Source organism: Cetorhinus maximus, chromosome 14 (assembly GCF_964194155.1).
Source record: "Cetorhinus maximus chromosome 14, sCetMax3.hap1.1, whole genome shotgun sequence".
Classification (NCBI taxonomy): Eukaryota; Metazoa; Chordata; class Chondrichthyes; order Lamniformes; family Cetorhinidae; genus Cetorhinus; species Cetorhinus maximus.
Genome location: NC_135892.1, coordinates 98472072 through 98491257, shown reverse-complemented (window position 1 = coordinate 98491257; position 19186 = coordinate 98472072). Strand labels below are relative to the sequence as shown.

Here is a 19186-nt window from a genome sequence, read left to right as displayed (position 1 = left end):
AGGCAAGTTTTACTGGGTTTCCCTTGCTCCTTCTGGCTCTTACCACTTCTAGTCCACTGACTCTCTCACTCACTCCTGGTCTGCTGGCTTTCCTGCACAAATCCTTCTCCTACTCTAGCTGCTTCTCCTATTCATGATGGATTCCTTGATGGTCCTATTGATCCTGCTTCTACAGAATGGCAAGCCATAGCCCTTGCCCTCCACTTATGCTGGACATAAAAGAACAAATGGTTGGATCCCTGTCATTGGTGAGTTGTGGGGTGTGAGAAAATCTCAAACTCATTAAACCAATTCACGAAGACCATATCATGTTGGAAAGCATTGCGTGATAGTTTACATGTGTATATTGTCATCTTTAGTATTCACATATTGCAATTATTATGCATGCTGAGAGGCATTGAAATCACCAGAAACTTGCACACAATAAAATGTTTTTGCTTCTGGGGGCATTTTCCCCATTTGTTGGAGCCTGTAAATGCCAAACAAATTAATTTAAAGGGAAGGCATAAGAGGGCACTATGTAACACTCCAGGACAAATCATTATTAAATGCACAATTACATTCCCCACTCTGACAGTGGCAGCTCAAATTATATCTTCAAGTCACTTGACACAGAGGGGAGAAGATGTCCTCCGGTTGTAAACACAGCTGAAAGATTTCCTGACTTTGATCTTTTGAGGTAAAATATAAACACACTGCAAAAAAAATTACCATCTGAATAGAGCTAATAACCTAAGGAAATTTGCCTTCAAGTAAGAGGAATACTTTTAAATAAGAAAGCTGAAGCCAGTAGGCCACTTGGGTAGAGCAGAAACCCTTCTGCAGGAGTAGTGAGGACACATTTGCAGCCTTTGACCCTGCAGCCCCTTCATTGAGGAGTGGAGCCTCTGGCTCCATTGACCATGTGGTCTGCTGCTGGGATGCCACTTCCAATGAGCTGACACCTTCCTCACTTGGCGGTGGTGGTGGGGTGCCACTCCAGGATATCATCTTAGCACCATTTCAAAATGGCCCCTAAATGGGGCCTTAATTACCCTAATTGGCTACCTGTCTCCTTGAAGCAGGCAGCCAGGCCTGGTCCCAGCCCACCCTAGAGCTTCAGAAACCAGTTCATCCTAAGTAGGTATGAATAGCTACCATCCATTCCCCATTGTGTAGCAATGGCTTCTAACTTCAAATCATTCTGGGTGGACAGTAGAAATATTGATCATGTGGTCGCATGACTGAAACTGATTACAAATAAGAGTTGTTATCACCATAAGGATCAGGGAGAAACCAATCAGTCTGCAAACAGCACAGCAAGAAGCAGCAGCAAAGTCAGCAATATCTATGCCTTATGACTGGAGACTGCAATATCGTAAGGCCTCCAAGTCTGTTCCTTTTCAGGTCCACCAGTACAGAAAACTGATCTCCTAATAATAAGAGTACAAGCAACTAACTCTGTGACCTGCTGGAAATTCACCTCTTCCAGGGAATCCTGCAACGACTTTGATATACAAATTTGGTTATTGAATTCCACTAGCTACACTTAAAGAGTGGAAAAGAACCCCTTCTTCACTAGGCCTGCAATGAGATGAGTCAATTATGTGACTTACGAACTATTCCCTTGTAACTTGCACTATCCTCTTTAACTGTATTTCCCTCGAGTGTGCGTGTGTGTGTGTGGTGAGTGAGTGACATAATGATAGATTTTCAGGGTGAACATGTGAATAAATAATTGTCTTAATTTAAACCTACCAAAAGCGTGCTGCTCGTTATTCAAGTTGATTGTACACCTAGAGATTAAGAAACCCTCCTTTTCAAAAACATACTGATTACAGATAGTAAGGGAAGGGAACAAGGGTTTCAGTTTTCTCCCATTCCTGTCGCTAACATTAAAAAGACAGAAGCTATTTCTGTTGGTTGGAGTGTCTAGGTCTAGGAGGCATAGTCTAAAAATTAGAGCTAGGCCTATCAGGAATGAAGTTAAAAAATACTTCTATGCGTAAAGGGTGATAGAAGTTTGGCATTTGATATTAAGTCAGTTGTTAATTTTAAATCTGAAATTGATAGATTTTTGTTAACCTTGCGAACGTCACATTTCATTGCAGTATTTAAACCAGATGGATTTTGATAAATGTGTCCACACAGCAGCAAAGTCCTGATGGCAGCAACAACCTGTAGTAACAAGTTGTCCACATCAGAACAGAGGGGCTACCGTGCAGATATATTACTTTAACATGCCAATGACTCAAGTTATTAAAGGATGTAGGTTAAGGTGGATATAAATAATTAAAATCACAGAATGATGCAGCACAGTAGGAGGCCAGTCAGCCCATCATACCTGTGCTGGATTGAATGATCGATGTCTGATGTTCCCACTGTGAGTGCAAATAGTTTGGTTGCAGGTCAGCCAAGATCCCACTGAATAGCTGAACAAGCTCAAGGGGCTAAATGGCTCTTGTTCCTATGTTCCTGTGCTCCTATCTGAATTTTCTTTTCTCTGGTTAAAATAAGTCCCCTCAAAATTTATTGCTTAGCACCCCATAATCTATTTTTACTGGCATAACCCATCATGGTGTCTTTTTTTGCCATCCAAAGCTAGTACTACATAATTTTAAAGGTACACAGCATTGCCATGTGAGGGCATGAGATACAGCAATGAGATAAATGATCAGACTTTGGTGATGTTGTTTGAGGGACAAGTATTAGCCACAAACACTAGGAACAACCCCCATGGTCTTCTTTAAAAGTCCCATATGTCCATCTGAGAGTAGGCAGTTTAGTGTGTCATCAAATAAATATTATCTCTAACAATGCAGCATTCCTTCAATACTGCACTGAAGCATTGGCCTAGATTATGTGCTCAGGTCACTGAAGTGTGGCTTTATCCATTAAATTCCTCCTTTAAATTCCTTTAAAATAGAACATATTTTACCTCATAGGTCAACAAAGTGTTCAAAATATTGTGAAAATTACAACTCAAACATCTTATACATTTTACAAGTTTGGGGATTTTTCTGCTTAAAAAGTTGAGGAAGGCTATTGCTAGGGAACTAAACACTTGTTCACTTTGGGCACCATGTGGCAGCATCCAACATTGCCAGTTTATGTTTAATAGATTCCAAGTAATATCTTGTTAACTTATAATGATAATGTGTACTGGTCCAAGGAGATAATTTTGTCAGTACCAATAGTCGTTTGGTAGTACAGAACTTGAGTATTGATGAGAAAAGAGACATGTCTAAGCTTTTTGTCTTGCACTCATCTGGACACTCACAAGAATACCAATATAAGAGGAAAAATCAACAGTTTATACTTTATGTGAAGAGAGTGCTGAGCAGTGTTTGAAATTTAAACCAGGCAGCCTGACTCTGATTGGTCAAGTCATTGACAGAAAGAACATGTACATACACTGCACCTGTTTCAGCTAAACAAGATAAGTAACAGCCATTCACTGACTCATTCCTCAGGGCAATGACTTGACCAATCAGGGTCAAGCTGCCTGATTTAAATTTCAAATAATGCTTGGCAGTTAACTGTCAGTCACCATCAGTGGTGCATTCTCCATGGCAATGCCACTTGCCAACCAAACAGCACTCTCTTCACATACAGTATAAATTGTTGTTTTCCCCCTTATATTTGTATTCTTGCGAGTGTCCTGATGAGTGCAAGACGAAAAGCTTAGACATATCTCTTTTTTCAGCAACACTGAAGTTTTGTCAATACTATTATAGATGGGAGTCACATTGTAAAAATAGTAAAAAAAAAGATTGACAATAAAGAGCTGATGTTATCAGATGAAAAATGATTCTGAATCTGTTGTATTGAAAAGAATGAACCTTTAGGCATTGAACATAAAGCCCATTATAATCCATTAAGCAAGAAAGTGACAGTAAAAGAGGTGACGATTAGTGAGCACCACTCTGCTAAGAAACAACCTTTAATACAGTTAATGAAAGGAAAAGGATTTGCATTTATATGATGCCTTTTACTATCTCAAGATGACCCAAAGCACACCACTGCAAATGAAATATTACTTTTGCAATGTACTTTTGTCTCGCAGGGAATTATTTTGCACATAGCAAGATCCCACAGACCTCAAAGAGATACATGACCAGATAACCTGTTTTTAATGATATTGGTTGAAGGATGAGAGGGCAGACAAAGCTTCTGGGAGGAATCATCCCAGATTTGCACTAAGTGTGGTAACGAGTATAAAAAATTTGTTTGTCCCGCCTGGCACAATGGTGGGTTTTCACGCTGTATCGTCCTTTTCCCGGTGCATCGCACCTCATTAATAATGCATTCACAGGAAACACTCTAGTTCGCTGGTGGGCAGGCTTGTATTTGCCCGCCACACTGTGACCTTAGTGCTTCCTTCATCCGGGCAGCATATTTAAAATGCACCAGAACACAGCCTGCCTCATGTCTACAGATCAGGACTGCAGGTGTCCAGGTGACATGGCCCCGAAAGCAAAGAAGACAGCAGCCCCCAAATTTAGTGACACCCCTCTGGGGCGCCTGCTGGATGCAGTGGAAGGCTGCTGATGTCCTCTACCCCCGCTCTGGCCGCAGGAGGTCCACCAGGGTCACCAATCCGGCCTGGGAGGTAGTGGCAGTGGCGGTCAGCACCACCAGAGCATAGAGGAGGTCAGTCATCCAATGCAGGAAGAGGATGAATGATCTCATCCATTCCATCAGGCTAAGTTAACCGCCTCATTACTCTCAACTCACACGCTCCCAAACCCATCACACGTCACAGGGATCTCACACCTCAAGGGACAACACCACTAACTCTCACACACACCCTCATGTCTCCATCAGGCTCATATTCTCTGGAGCTCGCATCCTCATCCCGTCCATGGTTCTGCTCACCACACAAACATTCCACGTAGTGCCATGTGTCCTGCTCACACTCTCTCCATCTGTTTTCAAGCAGGAGAAGCTGGCTCACAATGGCAGAAAGAGATCCCAGAACAGAGGTGGAGTGGCCCCTCACTCACTTTGAGGAGCGTGCCATCACACTGACTGGTGAGGACGTGGACCGTGCCTGTGGTGACAGTGAGGTCAGCAGCAAACGCCCACATGAGGATCCTGCACCACAGCATTCCTCTCTCAATGCAACTGTGACTGTTCTCTCTCCTGCTTTTGACTCTGCTGCCATCTCTACTTTGGTTCACAGGGAGCTCTGCCAAGTGATCGACACCCTCAGCCAGCCAATCCCCCAGCTCCATCCATGTTCTCACCTCCAGCGAAGCGGACACCTCCTCCATTAAAGAGCTGGAAATAAGCAGTGTGGAAGACCCATCACAGCACTTACCCACACCCTCCAGCAGCGCAGAGACATAAATCTTGGGTTCACAATCTGGTGGTCACCGCACAGACACATGTCCACAGCAGGAGGAAGCAGGTTCAGCCGAGTTCCCTGGCATTCGGAGGACTGCTGGGGAAGAGGCAAATGTGAGGTCCGAGTCAGATGATGAGCAACTGGATTTGGCTTTCCAACTCATTGTGGAGAATCAGCAGAATGTGGAGGAACATCACGCAAAGCTGTTAGAAGCCCTCAACAGAGTGGCACGTGAGTCGGAGAAGTGCATCTGCATGCTCTCTGATGAAATGCTGCCCACATGTGCGCACTTGGGTGTCTCCATGAGAAGGATGGTGGACGGCATGGAGATCCTGATCCAGCAAAACGTGGAGAGGTGTGCAGACCTGCACTTCATTGCGGTAACCATGGGTGAGTTCCTGCAGTGGCAACGTAAGAGGGAAATGGGGCACCTCGACATTCCTCCAGGTGCTTCTTCCTCTCAAGGAGTCAGGCCAGGACTCTCAGGCACCCAAAGGGAGGAGGAGTGGCAGCTGGACACTCTGGGTCATCCACTCAGGAATCTCAGAGGCTGTCAACCCCCTCCAAGTCCCCTTTGCCTGTGACCCCCTCAACCTCGACTTCTGTCAGCGCAGAGAGAGCAGCTGGCCAGCAGGAGGACAGCCAAAGCAAAGGGTCCTCAAGGCCTCAGCTCTCTAGAGATACCAAAGTCATCAGAGGCAACAGGCCCAACCATTGTACAGGCTGTCTCTGCTCCTGCTGCGGATGTCTGGGTAGCATCTAGAAGAAGTGATTGGCCTAGAAAAGTTAAGAAATTCTCATCACAAGTGGTTGCACGGGTGAACACATTTTGTCACTTTATAATCTGAAAATACATTCACTTTCACTGAATAATGTGTAGTGTTGTATTTCAGCTACCTTGACAGGCATTGCAAGTCCTCCCACTGCTTTCCCCCACCACCACCCCGCCGCCCCTGCCCTCCCTCCTTCCCGCCACTGCATGCAGCTGGACCACAAGAGATCCTATAGGGAGAAGCGTGTGTGTACAGCAGGGCCTTTTGGAGCCTCATGAAAGCACTCCCCCACACACATGGAGCCTTCATCCATCACACATAACTTACTATCCCAAGCATTTTCAATGCTGCCTGCTGAGGTTCTCTTTCAGTTATCCATCTAAGCTGACCTGCATCTCCACCCACACACTGATTGCACTCCCATGCAGCACGTGTGCCTGTCCAACACAAAGCTCCGCTCTCCTTTGATTTCAACAACCATTGTCATTGTGAAGTTTTGGATCAGCTCCCCCATCAGCTTCCCCTCCCCCAGTCATCCATGTCCTCTCCTCCATCACTGTCAACCCCCTGGCCTCACCTTCCACCTCTCCACAATCACCTACCAACCCGAATCCTTGTCTTTCCAAGGTGTCCAGGAGAACATGCACGTTTCCTACCTTCCTGAGAATCCCATCCCCATTGACCTTCCCAAACTCCTCCTTCCTACCCTAGGACCCGTGTCTGCCTCCGAGTTCCCACCAACAACCCTTCTACCGCTACCGCCATACCCTCACCCTCCTGCCCTACCGGCTCCCTCTGCCCCACCGGCTCCCTCTGCCCCCTCTCACACTATTCCCTCTCACCACTCCGACCCTCAGTTTGCTCCCCACCTTGGCACCTTGACTCCACAGACCCCTCCCTTGCACGTTCGCCTGGACAACCAGCCCCTTAATCCTTCCTTCATCCTTAATACCTCCTCCAACCGTATTCCCTCCTCCTCCCGGATACCATTCCCCTCTCTGAACTCCCTCCTCCCCCGGACACCTTCCGCCCTCCAAACCCGCGCCTTCCGCCAGACATCTTCACCCCTCTGATCTCCCTCCCTTACACCTTCCTCCCCCTTTACACCCACCACACCATTGCTGCATTCCTGCCCGTTACACCCTCCTCCCCCCATATCCCCTTCTCCTGCTCCCAACCTCACCTCCCCGACACCTTGGTCCCACCCTGCCTCCCAACCTCACTGCACCACCAACACCTTCGTCCCCCCTCTCCCAACCTCACCCCCCAGGTACACCTTCCTCCCTCAGTCACACATAGATCTTCCTCTCCCATCCCTTCCTGGTACACCTTCCTCCCCCACTCACAGCTAGATCTTTCTCTTTCCCCCCCCCTCGCCAATCATCCATAGCAGCTCATGGACAAGACTGTAATTTTGGTTTTTTAAATTCATCCACGGGATGTGAGCTTCACTGGCCGGGCCAGCATTTATTACCCATCCCTAGTTGCCCTTGAGAAGGTAGTGGTGAGCTGCTTTCTTGAACTGCTGCAGTCCATGTGGTGTAGATACACCCACAGTGCTGTTAGGAAGGGAGTTCCAGGATTTTGACCCAGCTACAGTGAAGGAACGGCAAGATATTTCCAAGTCAGGATGGTGAGTGGCTTGGAAGGGAACTTCCTGGTGGTGGTGTTCCTATGTGTCTGCTGCCCTTGTCCTTCTAGATGGTAATGGTGGTGGGTTTGGAAGGTGCTGTCAAAGGGGCCTTGGTGAATTCATGCAGTGCATCTTGTAGATGGTACACACTGCTGCTACTGTGCATCGGTGGTGGAGGGAGTGAATGTTTGTGGATGTGGTGCCAATCAAGCGGGCTGCTTTGTCCTGGACGGTGTCAAGCTTCCCAAGTGTTGTGAGAGCTGCACTCATCCAGGCAAGTGGGGAGTATTCCATCATGCTCCTGATTTGCATCTTGTAGATGGTGGACAGGATTTGGGGAGTCAGGAGGTGAGTTACTCGTCGCACTATTCCTAGCCTCTGACCCGCTCTTGTAGTCACAGTATTTATACGGCTAGTCCGAAGCGGATCTGAAGCATCAACAGAGACCTTCCACTTTCAGAGGGCTGCTATGTGGCGGAGCCATGGTCATGAGAATCCACCCAACCTCCAGGGTGCGGTAGCTGTAGAGCTCCAGCATCTTCTCCTCTTTGGATGTCTGCGATCTGTGCAAGGCTTTAAAGGTGAGTCACGACTTCTGCACCTCTCACTTGTCGAGACATGTTCTAGGAAGACATGTTTTCCCGCCTGCATAATGGTCAATCAGGTGTGGGTGGACAATTCCAGTCGGACCTTACTTTGTATCCCAATACTGGGATGCAAATTGGGTTCACGACGGCCTCCAGTGGGATTTGCGTTCCACCATGGTGGACACCATCGTCAGATGATCCCACCGTGCACCCCTCCCACCAGCCATGATGGTCACTGCCAACAGGACAGATGATTCCGCCCTTAGTTTAACATCTCATCCAAAAGATGACATTTCAGGAGATTGAAGGAACTATGTTCTCTAGAGTTTAGAAGAATGAGAGGTGAGCTCATTGAAAGATACAAGATTTTTATGTGGCTCGACAGATTAGATGCAGGAAGGATGTGCCCCTGGCTGAGGTGTCTAGACCAAGGAGACACAATTTCAGAATAAGAGATAGGCCATTTAGAACTGAGATGAGGGGGAATTTCTTCACTCAAAGGGCAGTGAATTTTTGCAATTCTCTACTCCAGAGGGCTATGGAGGCTCAGTCATTGAGTATATTCAAGAGAGAGATTGATAGATTCAGAGATGTGAACGATATCAAGGGACATGGGGATAGTGCGGGAAAATGGCGTTGAGGTAGAAGATCAGCCATGAACTAGTTGAATGGCAGAGCAGGCTCGAGGAGCTGAGTTGTCTACTCCTGCTCCTATTTCCTATGGTCCCTATGAAACATACAGTACTGCCTGCACCAAAGTGTCAGTTTGGATTAAATAATCAAGTCTCTAAAGTGCAATTTAACCACGTTACTTTCTGACTGGCAAGAGCGCTATCACTGAGCCAAGGAAACCTCACAGATTCTGAAGTGAGGCTTTTCAATTGCATTTTTTGTGCATAATTTATATAGCCTGACTCTCAACTCTATTGACAAGTTTCCTTGTTAGTGTGTTCAGCAGCCACAGAAATAGACCATGCCAGTTTTCAGATTGGAAGCACCCAGATGTGAACTGGACTTATAGGCACAGGAATAGGCATTCAACCCTTTGAGTTTGTTCCATCACTCAGTTAGGTCATGACAGATCTGTATTTTAACTCCACCTATCTACCTTGGTTCCATAACACTTAATACTCTTGCCTAACAAAAACTGATCAACCTCAAATCGAAAATTCTCGATTTACGTGGCATCCTCAGCTTTTTGGGGGAGAGAGTTCCAGATTTCCACCACTTTTTGTCTGAAGCGGTGCTTCCTGACATCACTCCTAGACAGCCTGGCTCTAATTTTAAGATTATGTCCCCTTGTTCTGGACTCCCCCACCCCTCTACACAAGAAGAAATAGTTTCTGGGCTGCCCTATCAAGAACTTCAAACATTTTAGACCCATGAATTAGACCACCTTTTGTACTCAAGGGACCAGCCTAGTCTGTGCAACTAAAAAGGTTGACCACATTGTATAATACTATGTAATTTGGGCAGGTGTAGTTGGCGAATCAATTTCTTCACCACATTGCTGCAAAGCCACCAGCCCTGCATCCACACAGCTTCACATGTAGGTGTTCAGCACTCCATCTTTCTGTTGGAGTTCCAGCTTCTGTGGCTGAAATGGTCCCTGAATCAGAGTACCACCCTCTGAGGGGCCCTTCTAGCATTGGATTCTGCTGGCTCCTAGTAAACCTGCGAACTTATTTTAAGAACAAACGTTGCTGAAATACTGGTCATGTTTTTTGGTCAGTCATTTACTGTGACATGTAATATTTTCAGTAACATAAGCATATTAATTGTGGTATTCCAAACATTCCATAGAAAAATAACACTTTTATTTTATTTCTATTTATTTACAAATACAAAATAGTAATTGATGTTTATTAGCTTTAAGGTGAAATCTGTATCGTAATGCTAAGAGCTTGAAGGAATCTTTTTTTTTCTGACTCTGGAATTTAATTTCCCCTCCTTGCCACTTTTAATATATAGATTTAAAATTTTCAGCATGAATTTTCTTCATCCCCCAGGGTAAGACTGTTAGTCATAGAGTCATTACTGCACAGGAGGAGGCTATTTGGCCCATCAAGTCCATGCCAGATTCCATGTTCTGGAATGTTCACTTGTACGTTACACTCTTTCTATTCTGTGGATCTAATTCTTATATTCAAGTAAAGGGATAACTTGGCACTTGCTAGTTGAAACAGATAAATTATTTCTATCATATAAATATTATGCTCTTGTCAAAGTAACACTCTAATACAATACATTTTGTTTGTATGTTCTCAGATATTAAGCGTGACTTGAATCATAATAGTTTCAGCCATGTCAGTAGTAAAATGCCTGGGCTGAGTATTATGTAGCATTGCAGGAATATGCCATTTTTACTGTTTGGAATATGTAACATAAATGTAGTTAATTGGACTTTCCTTTGCCAGTAGTTAGCTCAATAGGAGATTAAATTTATGTTTTTGCTAAATTTAACATAAAAAGTAAGGACAAGTATAAAGTGTTATGATTAGGTGAGAAGGGGTCGAATGGTTCCCATCTTTGCCCTTCCTCATTTGGCGGCAATGGGCTTTTTTGTTTGTAAAGGGCGTACTTGCCAATTCAGTGAGTAATTAACTGTTTACATGCTGTGGTCATAAAAAAAAACAATAGGACAGGTTTTCTTGAGCTTAGCAAAGGAAGAGGTAGGCTTTATTATACTTAAACCGATCTAAGTAAAATAATAAAAGACGCACCAACTTTCACACACACACACACAATCGAAGTTCACACACACCAATACAGCTTACAGTGTGTGGAAAGATAGATTGGCCAAATTAGAGTCCATAAAAAAAGTAAAAGAGTATGCAGGCTATAGTTTTGTCACTCGGCTGACTTCAGGCTTAATTCCAAAGTCTTGATACTTCCAGTTTAAAGACATAAACAACTGAGTTGGCTGTTCTTCGGGAGATAATAGTGCTGGTTTGGATTCTTTTAAGAAATCTCTGTCTGCAGCAGGGCGTCCCTGGATGAGCACAGTCAGCAAACAGGCCTCAAAGCTTACCAGATGGATTGGAGAAAAAGGGAGGCAGGAGGGACCCCACTTAAGTCTTCTCCCTAAGCTGCTTGTCCTCAGTTCTACTGAGAAAACGTGTTTAAAATATACAATGGGTTTTCCAGTCATGTGACTTCTTTTCTCCAGCTGCCAGGGGATTTTAAAAAAGACATTGTCCATGTATTCTAAAGGTGACTTGATTAGCTCACTAGCTAACTTAGCCAAAGTTCAATTGTCCAAGCAATTAGTCTTAATGGCCTGTCTCCAACGGTTGAATATCTCAGATGATTGCCATAGATGCCTTGCTAATGATACAGCAGTTGTGAGTCCTTCACACTCCCCTGAAGTAATTGGGCTGAATAAATGGGGGGTGGATGGTTTGCACCCACCCCCCTATCCTGAAGCCAAGACGGTGTAGAGCCAACCTGCTCCATGTTGGTGTGCCCTGCACCCTTAATGTGCTGTGGACGGGCTTAACAAGAGCAATGTGGGACTCCAGCCCCTGGAGCTGCCGGACAATCCAATTGGCTCCATCAGTTCCGCGTTAATGGCCACTGATGGGGTTGCAAGTAGAGGAGTAAGAAGGCCCATGGATCCCTAAAGCCAGTAAGCCCAGGGTCTTGGCTAGGGAGGGTTTCAGCTGGTCAGGGAGTGGGGGAGGTGGTTGGGGGGTGGTGTTAGGTTTAAGGCTGTTGGGGGTTAGGAAGAGTGGGGGTTCCACCTTAGGGAGACTGCTTCCCGATCCACAAATGGCAGCCCCTGAAGATTAAACCTCCCCCATTTCCAGACTTAGTGAGTGGGCAAGAACATGGCAGATGGAATATAATGCAGGAAAATGTGAGGTTGTCTGCTTTGGTAGGAGGAACAGATATGCAGGGCACTTCTTAAATGATAAGTGATTAGAAAGTGTAGATGTACAAAGGAACCTGGGAATCCTCATCAATAAGTCACAGACTTATTGACCCCACATGACCCCACCACTGAACATCAAGCAATTGTTTCCAGGACTGTCACTGACCTCATCTCCTCTGGAGATCTTCCTTCCACAGCTTCCAACCTGATAGTCGCCCAACCTCGAATGGCCCGCTTCTACCTCCTACCCAAAATCCACAAACAGGACTGTCCTGGCAGACCGATCATGTCAGCCTGTTCCTGCCCCACGGAACTCATTTCTCGCTATCTTGACTCCCTTCTCTCTCCCCTTGTCCTGTCCCTTCCCACCTACATCCGTGATTCCTCTGACACCTTAGGTCACATCAACAATTTCCAGTTCCCTGGTCCCAACCACCTCCTCTTTACCATGGACATCCAATCCCTCTACACCTCCATCCCCCACGGGGATGGTCTGGTGGCTCTCCGCTTCTTCCTCGAACAGAGGCCCGAACAATCCCCGTCCACCATTACTCTTCTCCGTCTGGCTGAACTTGTTCTCACACTGAACAATTTCTCCTTTAACTCCTCTCACTTCCTCCAAATAAAAGGTGTGGCTATGGGTACCCGCATGGGCCCCAGCTATGCCTGTCTCTTTATGGGGTATGTGGAACATTCCTTGTTCCAGTCCTACTCCGGCCCCCTCCCACAACTCTTTCTCCGGTACATCGATGATTACTTCGGTGCTGCTTCATGCTCTCGTTGGGACCTGGAAAAATTTATTAATTTTGCTTCCAATCTCCACCCCTCCATCATTTTCACATGTTCCATCTCTGACACTTCTCTTCCCTTCCTTGACCTCTCTGTCTCAATTTCTGGTGATAGATAGTCCACCAATATTCATTACAAGCCTACCGACTCCCACAGCTACCTCGACTACAGCTCCTCACACCCCGCTTCCTGTAAGGACTCCATCCCATTCTCTCAGTTCCTTCGCCTCCATCGCATCTGTTCTGATGATGCCACTTTCAAAAACAGTTCTTCTGACATGTCCTCCTTCTTCCTTAACCGAGGTTTTCCACCCACGGTCGTTGACAGGGCCCTCAACCGTGTCCAGCCCATCTCCCGCGCATCCACCCTCACGCCTTCTCCTTCCTCCCAGAAACATGATAGGGTCCCCCTTGTCCTCACTTATCACCCCACCAGCCTCCGCATTCAAAGGATCATCCTTCGCCATTTCCGCCAACTCCAGCATGATGCCACCACCAAACACATCTTCCCTTCACCCCCCCCCGGCGGCATTCCGTAGGGATCGTTCCCTCCGGGACACCCTGGTCCACTCCTCCATCACCCCCTAGTCCTCAACCCCCCTCCCACGGCACCTTCCCATGCAACTGCAGAAGATGCAACACTTGCCCCTTCACTTCCTCTCTCCTCAATGTCCAAGGGCCCAAACACTCCTTTCAAGTGAAGCAGCATTTCACTTGCACTTCCCTCAACTTAGCCTACTGCATTCGTTGCTCCCAATGCAGTTTCCTCTACATTGGAGAGACCAAACGCAGACTGGGTGACCGCTTTGCAGAACACCTTCGGTCTGTCCGCAAGCATTACCCAGACCTCCCTGTCGCTTGCCATTTCAACACTCCACCCTGCTCTCTTGCCCACATGTCTGTCCTTGGCTTGCTGCATTGTTCCAGTGAAGCCCAACGCAAACTGGAGGAACAGCACCTCATCTTCCGACTAGGCACTTTACAGCCTTCTGGGCTGAATATTGAATTCAACAACTTTAGATCTTAAACTCCCTCCCCCATCCCCACCCCCTTTCCATTTCTTCCCCCTCCTTTTTGTTTTTTCCAATAATTTATTTAGATTTTTCTTTTCCCACCTATTTCCATTATTTTTAAATGTATTTCCACCCATTGTTTTATCTCTACCTTTTAGCCTTTTTAGTATTCCTTCACCCCACTCCACCCCCACTAGGGCTATCTGTACCTTGTTTGTCCTGCTTTCTACCCTTAATTAGCACATTCCTTTAGATAATATCACCACCTTCAACACCTCTTTGTCCTTTTGTCTGTGACATCTTTTGGTTATCTCCACCTATTACTGGCTTCTTGTCCCAACAATGCCGTCCCCTCTCCCCTCCCCCCCTCCCCCTTAAACCAGCTTATATTTCACCCCTTCCCTATTTTTCCTTAATTCTGTTGAAGGGTCATGAGGACTCGAAACATCAACTATGCTCTTCTCCGCCGCTGCTGCTAGACCTGCTGAGTTTTTCCAGGTATTTCTGTTTCTGTTTTTGAATAAGTCACAGAACCTTGATTAGACCAAACCTGAAGCACTGTGTGCAGTTTTGGCCCCTTTAGCTTAGGAAAGATATTATTGCCATAGAGGGAGTGCAACAAAGGTTCACCAGGTTTGTTCCTGGGACGATCAGCCATGATTGTATTGAATGGCAGAGAAGGCTCGATGGGCTGAATGGCCTACTCCTGCTCCTGTGTTCCTATGTTCCTTCTCACCCTTTGAAGGATTGAATTAAAAAATCGGGCTGCCCGCTCCCAACCGGCTGCCCACACCAAACTTTTTATGGCATGGGCAGTGTGTTATCAGGATCAATTGGCTTGGTGACAAGCCTAATTGACCCTTGATGACATATTTGAATATAATAGTTGGGCTGCCAATTTTGGCACCCGTCCACCGACCCCCGTATTATGGGGGTGAGCTCGGGGGTGGATGGGATGGTGGTGAGTGGACACACATTCTATTTCACATTCACCCCCCCACCAGAAACACATCTAATGGGAACATGTAAAATGCAGCCCATTGTCTTTGATGGTTTTTGCAGACAGTCTGACTCCACTACAATGAATTGGAATATGGAACATATAGTAATGCAAATTGGAGTTAGCCAACTTGGGCATGAGTTCAAGTCGCTTTAGTCTCTGTGTTTTTAAAAGGTCTGTTTTTTTAAAAGCACAATTCAAGTTTCCAGGCAGTGGATTAAAAAACATAATTTGCCGTAAGGCACATCTTCAATACAAAAGTAATGACACCATACATTCAAGTCTGCTTTTTTGTTAAAATTAACAAAGGCAGGAATTTCACAGACTAGAGGTTTTTAATCCATTGGCATAAAGTATCTATTACAGTAATGAATCTACATCAGAATTGACAAACCAGTATGAATATCACCATAATTCCATGTTTAAATGAAGCAAGCCAACAAAAAAAAATAACAGATTGACTGACATATACCTTCTTGCACCAAAGTGTTTATATGTCTGCAGTTGTGAGCCATGACTCAGCGTTGATTTTTCTACCTCCTCACCCCTAACCTACCACTCCCACATTGCCCAGATTCACAATTTTTTTTCCCATACCTCAGAATGACAGTAATTATATGCACAGATGATTCTCGGTGAGGCGCTACATACTTGAATACAGATAGGTTTTATCTTAAGAACATAGGAATTGTTAGATAATCAGAGAACAAGGTCCATTTAGTTTGCCTTCTATCATTTTGGTAGTCACCTGCTACAATGATAATGAGTTGTTGACCAATTATAGCCATCAATCTCTACCTATTATTCTAAATCGGACACAGAAATGATGCAAGGAATAACATAATGGTTGAAAGCCTTTGGGACCATGGGTCCAAAGTCACCTTTTTATTCCCCCAACCATGCTCAACTCACCAAATGTCATGCCTCAATTACCTCATATACTGTATCTTTCTGTAATGCTTCAACACTTTCGGAAGATGTGTCCTTCGATTTTCCTGGGATGGATCAGATCACAAAATCACAAAAGGCTCAGTAGGCTGAATTTTCTGCAGCCCACCAGAATTATGCTGCCAAATACCAGCTCAAATTTTCCTTGGTGCACCTTCATTCAGTATCTATGGCAGGCTCCAGATGTTGCTAGAACCCTCTATAAGCCTCTGGGGTCACAGGCAGACAATTTAATACTTTTGCAGCACCTGGAAGGATGAAGGCAGCCATTTTGTGTCTGTAACCATGTGGTTCAATGCAGTACATGAGGTTGGTACATTTTAAGGTCACCAAGGTCTTAAAATTAAATGCTCTTTAGTTGTCTTGTTTTTTAATCCCCTGGCAGTTGGAGAAGGGAAGTCACATGACCGGCAAACTTATTGTATGTTTTAAACACGTTTTCTCAGTAGAACTGAGGACAAGCAACTTAGGGAGAAGACTTAAGTGGGGTCCCACCTGCCTCCCTTTTTGTCCAATCCATCTGGTAAGCTTTGAGGCCTGTTTACTGACTGTAACCATCCAGGGATACCCTGCTGCAGACAGAGATTTCTTAAAAGAATCCAAACTAGCACTATTGTCTCCCGAAGAACAACCAGCTCAGTCATCTACATCTTTAAATTGGAAGTATCAAGACCATTGAATTCAACGTGAAGCTAGCTGCGTGACAAAATACAGACTGTATCCTCTTTTACTTTTTTTAATGGACTCCAATTTGAGGTGTTAATATCTGTATTCCAGCAGGGTAACATTTTTGGCCCAAAGAAAAGGAAGCCTTTAGAAAAAGGTAGCCTTGGCAGCGAGTGCCGCCTCATCCCCATTTAGGATTGTCTACTAAAATCTGGAATAAAAACTGAAAATGCTGGAAATATTGGGTGGGTTTGACAGCATCTATAGGGAGAGAAACAGACTTAACAAGGAAAATTTTAATAGCCCACATGAGACAGGATCACATCAGGGTGGAGGTTGCATAAAATTGGGGGGAGCCGTGATGGATCGGCTCCCTGACTATGTCCCTCTGTAGGGAATTTTACCAATGGTGGAACCAGCTTCAGACAGGCTTCCCTTCACAAGGAGGCAGGAAGCAAATTTAAATATTCATTATGCCCTGTTAAGGAACATTTTACCAGACTGTCAACATTTAGCTAATATAAAAGCAAAAAACTGCAGATGCTGGAAATCCAAAACAAAAATAAAAATAAAGATACCTTGGAAAACTCAGCAGGTCTGACAGCATTTGCAGAGAGGAACACAGTTAACGTTTCGAGTCCGTATGACTCTTCAACAGAATTAAGTAAAAATAGAAGAGAGGTGAAATATAAGCTGGTTTAAGGGGGGGGGGGTGGGACAAGTAGAGCTGGATAGAGGGCCAGTGATAGCATTTAGCTAATGGTGGATTGACCCCCTGCCAGTAGCAGCCCAGCTGCAGGGAGTGGGGAGGGGGGATGCATTTTCTTTCTTCAGAAGGAGGCCATGAGTAGGGAAGTTAGCCCCCATGGCCCCAGGAATTAGCTCAGAGGAATTTCTCTTCATCTATATAATTTTAAAGTTTTTACAAACAGTCGACCGTAGCAGGGCCCTGCCTTGCTCAGCAGTGGCCACCAATACTGATGGCACTGCTGAGCTGTTGTCCCCCTAATTGGGCTCATTGTCCAATTCAGGAGAGTGGACAGGCTCTTCAAGCTGGCGGACCAAACAGGCATTCCAGCTTGAAAGCAGTAGCAGGCTGTGATGGCAGGGAAGTAGGAGAGAGGCTGCTTCAAAATAGAGGCACCCTCTCGCCAACTTTTTTAATGTTTAAATTAAAAAAAGGGTTTGCAGCCAGGCCTCTGTTGCATGTGTCGATGAAGGAGGGGGCTCTACCTACCTACAGGGCGGCCTGTAACTGCTGCAGCACCCAGGCAGGTGGAGAGGGCCTGCCTGGAGCCCCAGCTCCCCATTCTGCCACGGAGTTCTTCTCCAGGCAAATAAACTGTCTCCTGCCACCTGTGGGAACATGATGGTCAACTGGAAAATCTCAATCGGATTCTTTAATTGGTCCTAAGTGGCCACCAACAAGCTAAGTAGGCTACGCACTGCTTATGAGCGGGTAGCCATGCCATTCCCCTCATCCAACCTCCACAAAAATGGCATAGGGGCAGGATGGAGCTGGAGAAATGGCACGCTGGCTACCGGGGCTATTTTTAGCTCCCGCCCACCTTGGATCCTGGTCCCAGCAGGGGCTTAAAGTCAACCATAAATGACAAAAGGTTTCATGGTGCAAGGCCAAAAAGAGATATAATAGGATATTTTTGCCTTGCACCATTTTGTCACTTAATCTCTCCTTCCTATCACAGACTGACTCTTTTGTTCTTCTTCCCCTCCTCCACCCTTTCACTTGCTCAAAACCTATTACATCTATAACTTCTCACAGTTCTGATGAAAGCTCACAGGCCCAAATTGTTAGCATTTTATCTGTCCACAGATGCTGCCAGATCTACTGAGTATTTCCAGCATCTGCAGTATTTTGCCTTTGTACTAAAACCTGGGTTGCATTCTAAATGACAGCATTTGTTAGAACTCAGATAGCCAGGCAGTGAAGGATAGAACCCTGAAGCCTAGCCTTTAAACACATAAGCTTTTATTTTCAGAAATACGCATTGCATATCATGCACTTCCAAACAACAACTCCTCTTTCCGCTGGCTTCTGTATTTATGAGCACAGGTGAGTCCCCAGTTAATACCCAACACCTGAACACAATTAATAACACCCAATAGTTATACAATTAACAGAATGCAGAGTGGCTTCATTGTCTTTAATTTCTTCTTAACAAGGAAAGCAAAGAGAAGAAAGTATCTCCCAAAATTATCACTGCAAGTGATCAACTAGAATCTCTTGCTAAAAGCTAGGATTGAGAGGACACATAAGAATTGCCATAAATGGGGAAGGATGGTGGGCTTATGCATTAGGGAGTTTGTCAGATTCATGAGATATTTTTGTCACTAACTGTACACAGAATGATTTAAGTAAGGATGGGATTCAAGTCTGTAGGAGTAACAGAATGATCTCCAAATAAGGGCCTTGGTAGTTGTGGAGGAGAGCTGGTCTTTGAGTTGAGAGTTAGTGCACCCTGATGGTAGAGCTTATTTGGCTGTGGGCTCAGTTCTTTGCCAGGCTAAAGAGCAACTGCATTTATACATCGCCTTTCACAATCTCAGGGCATCC

The 19186-nt window shown here is 45.4% G+C and overlaps 1 long non-coding RNA gene and 1 pseudogene across 2 annotated transcripts in view; one reads left to right on the top strand and one right to left on the bottom strand.

Moving 5' to 3' along the window:
• The window catches only part of LOC144689873 (uncharacterized), an 88022-nt gene that overhangs the window by 44036 nt on the left and 24800 nt on the right, over positions 1 to 19186 (top strand). The window lies entirely within an intron of this gene.
• LOC144690230 (small nucleolar RNA SNORA53) lies at positions 2118 to 2254 on the bottom strand (annotated as a pseudogene).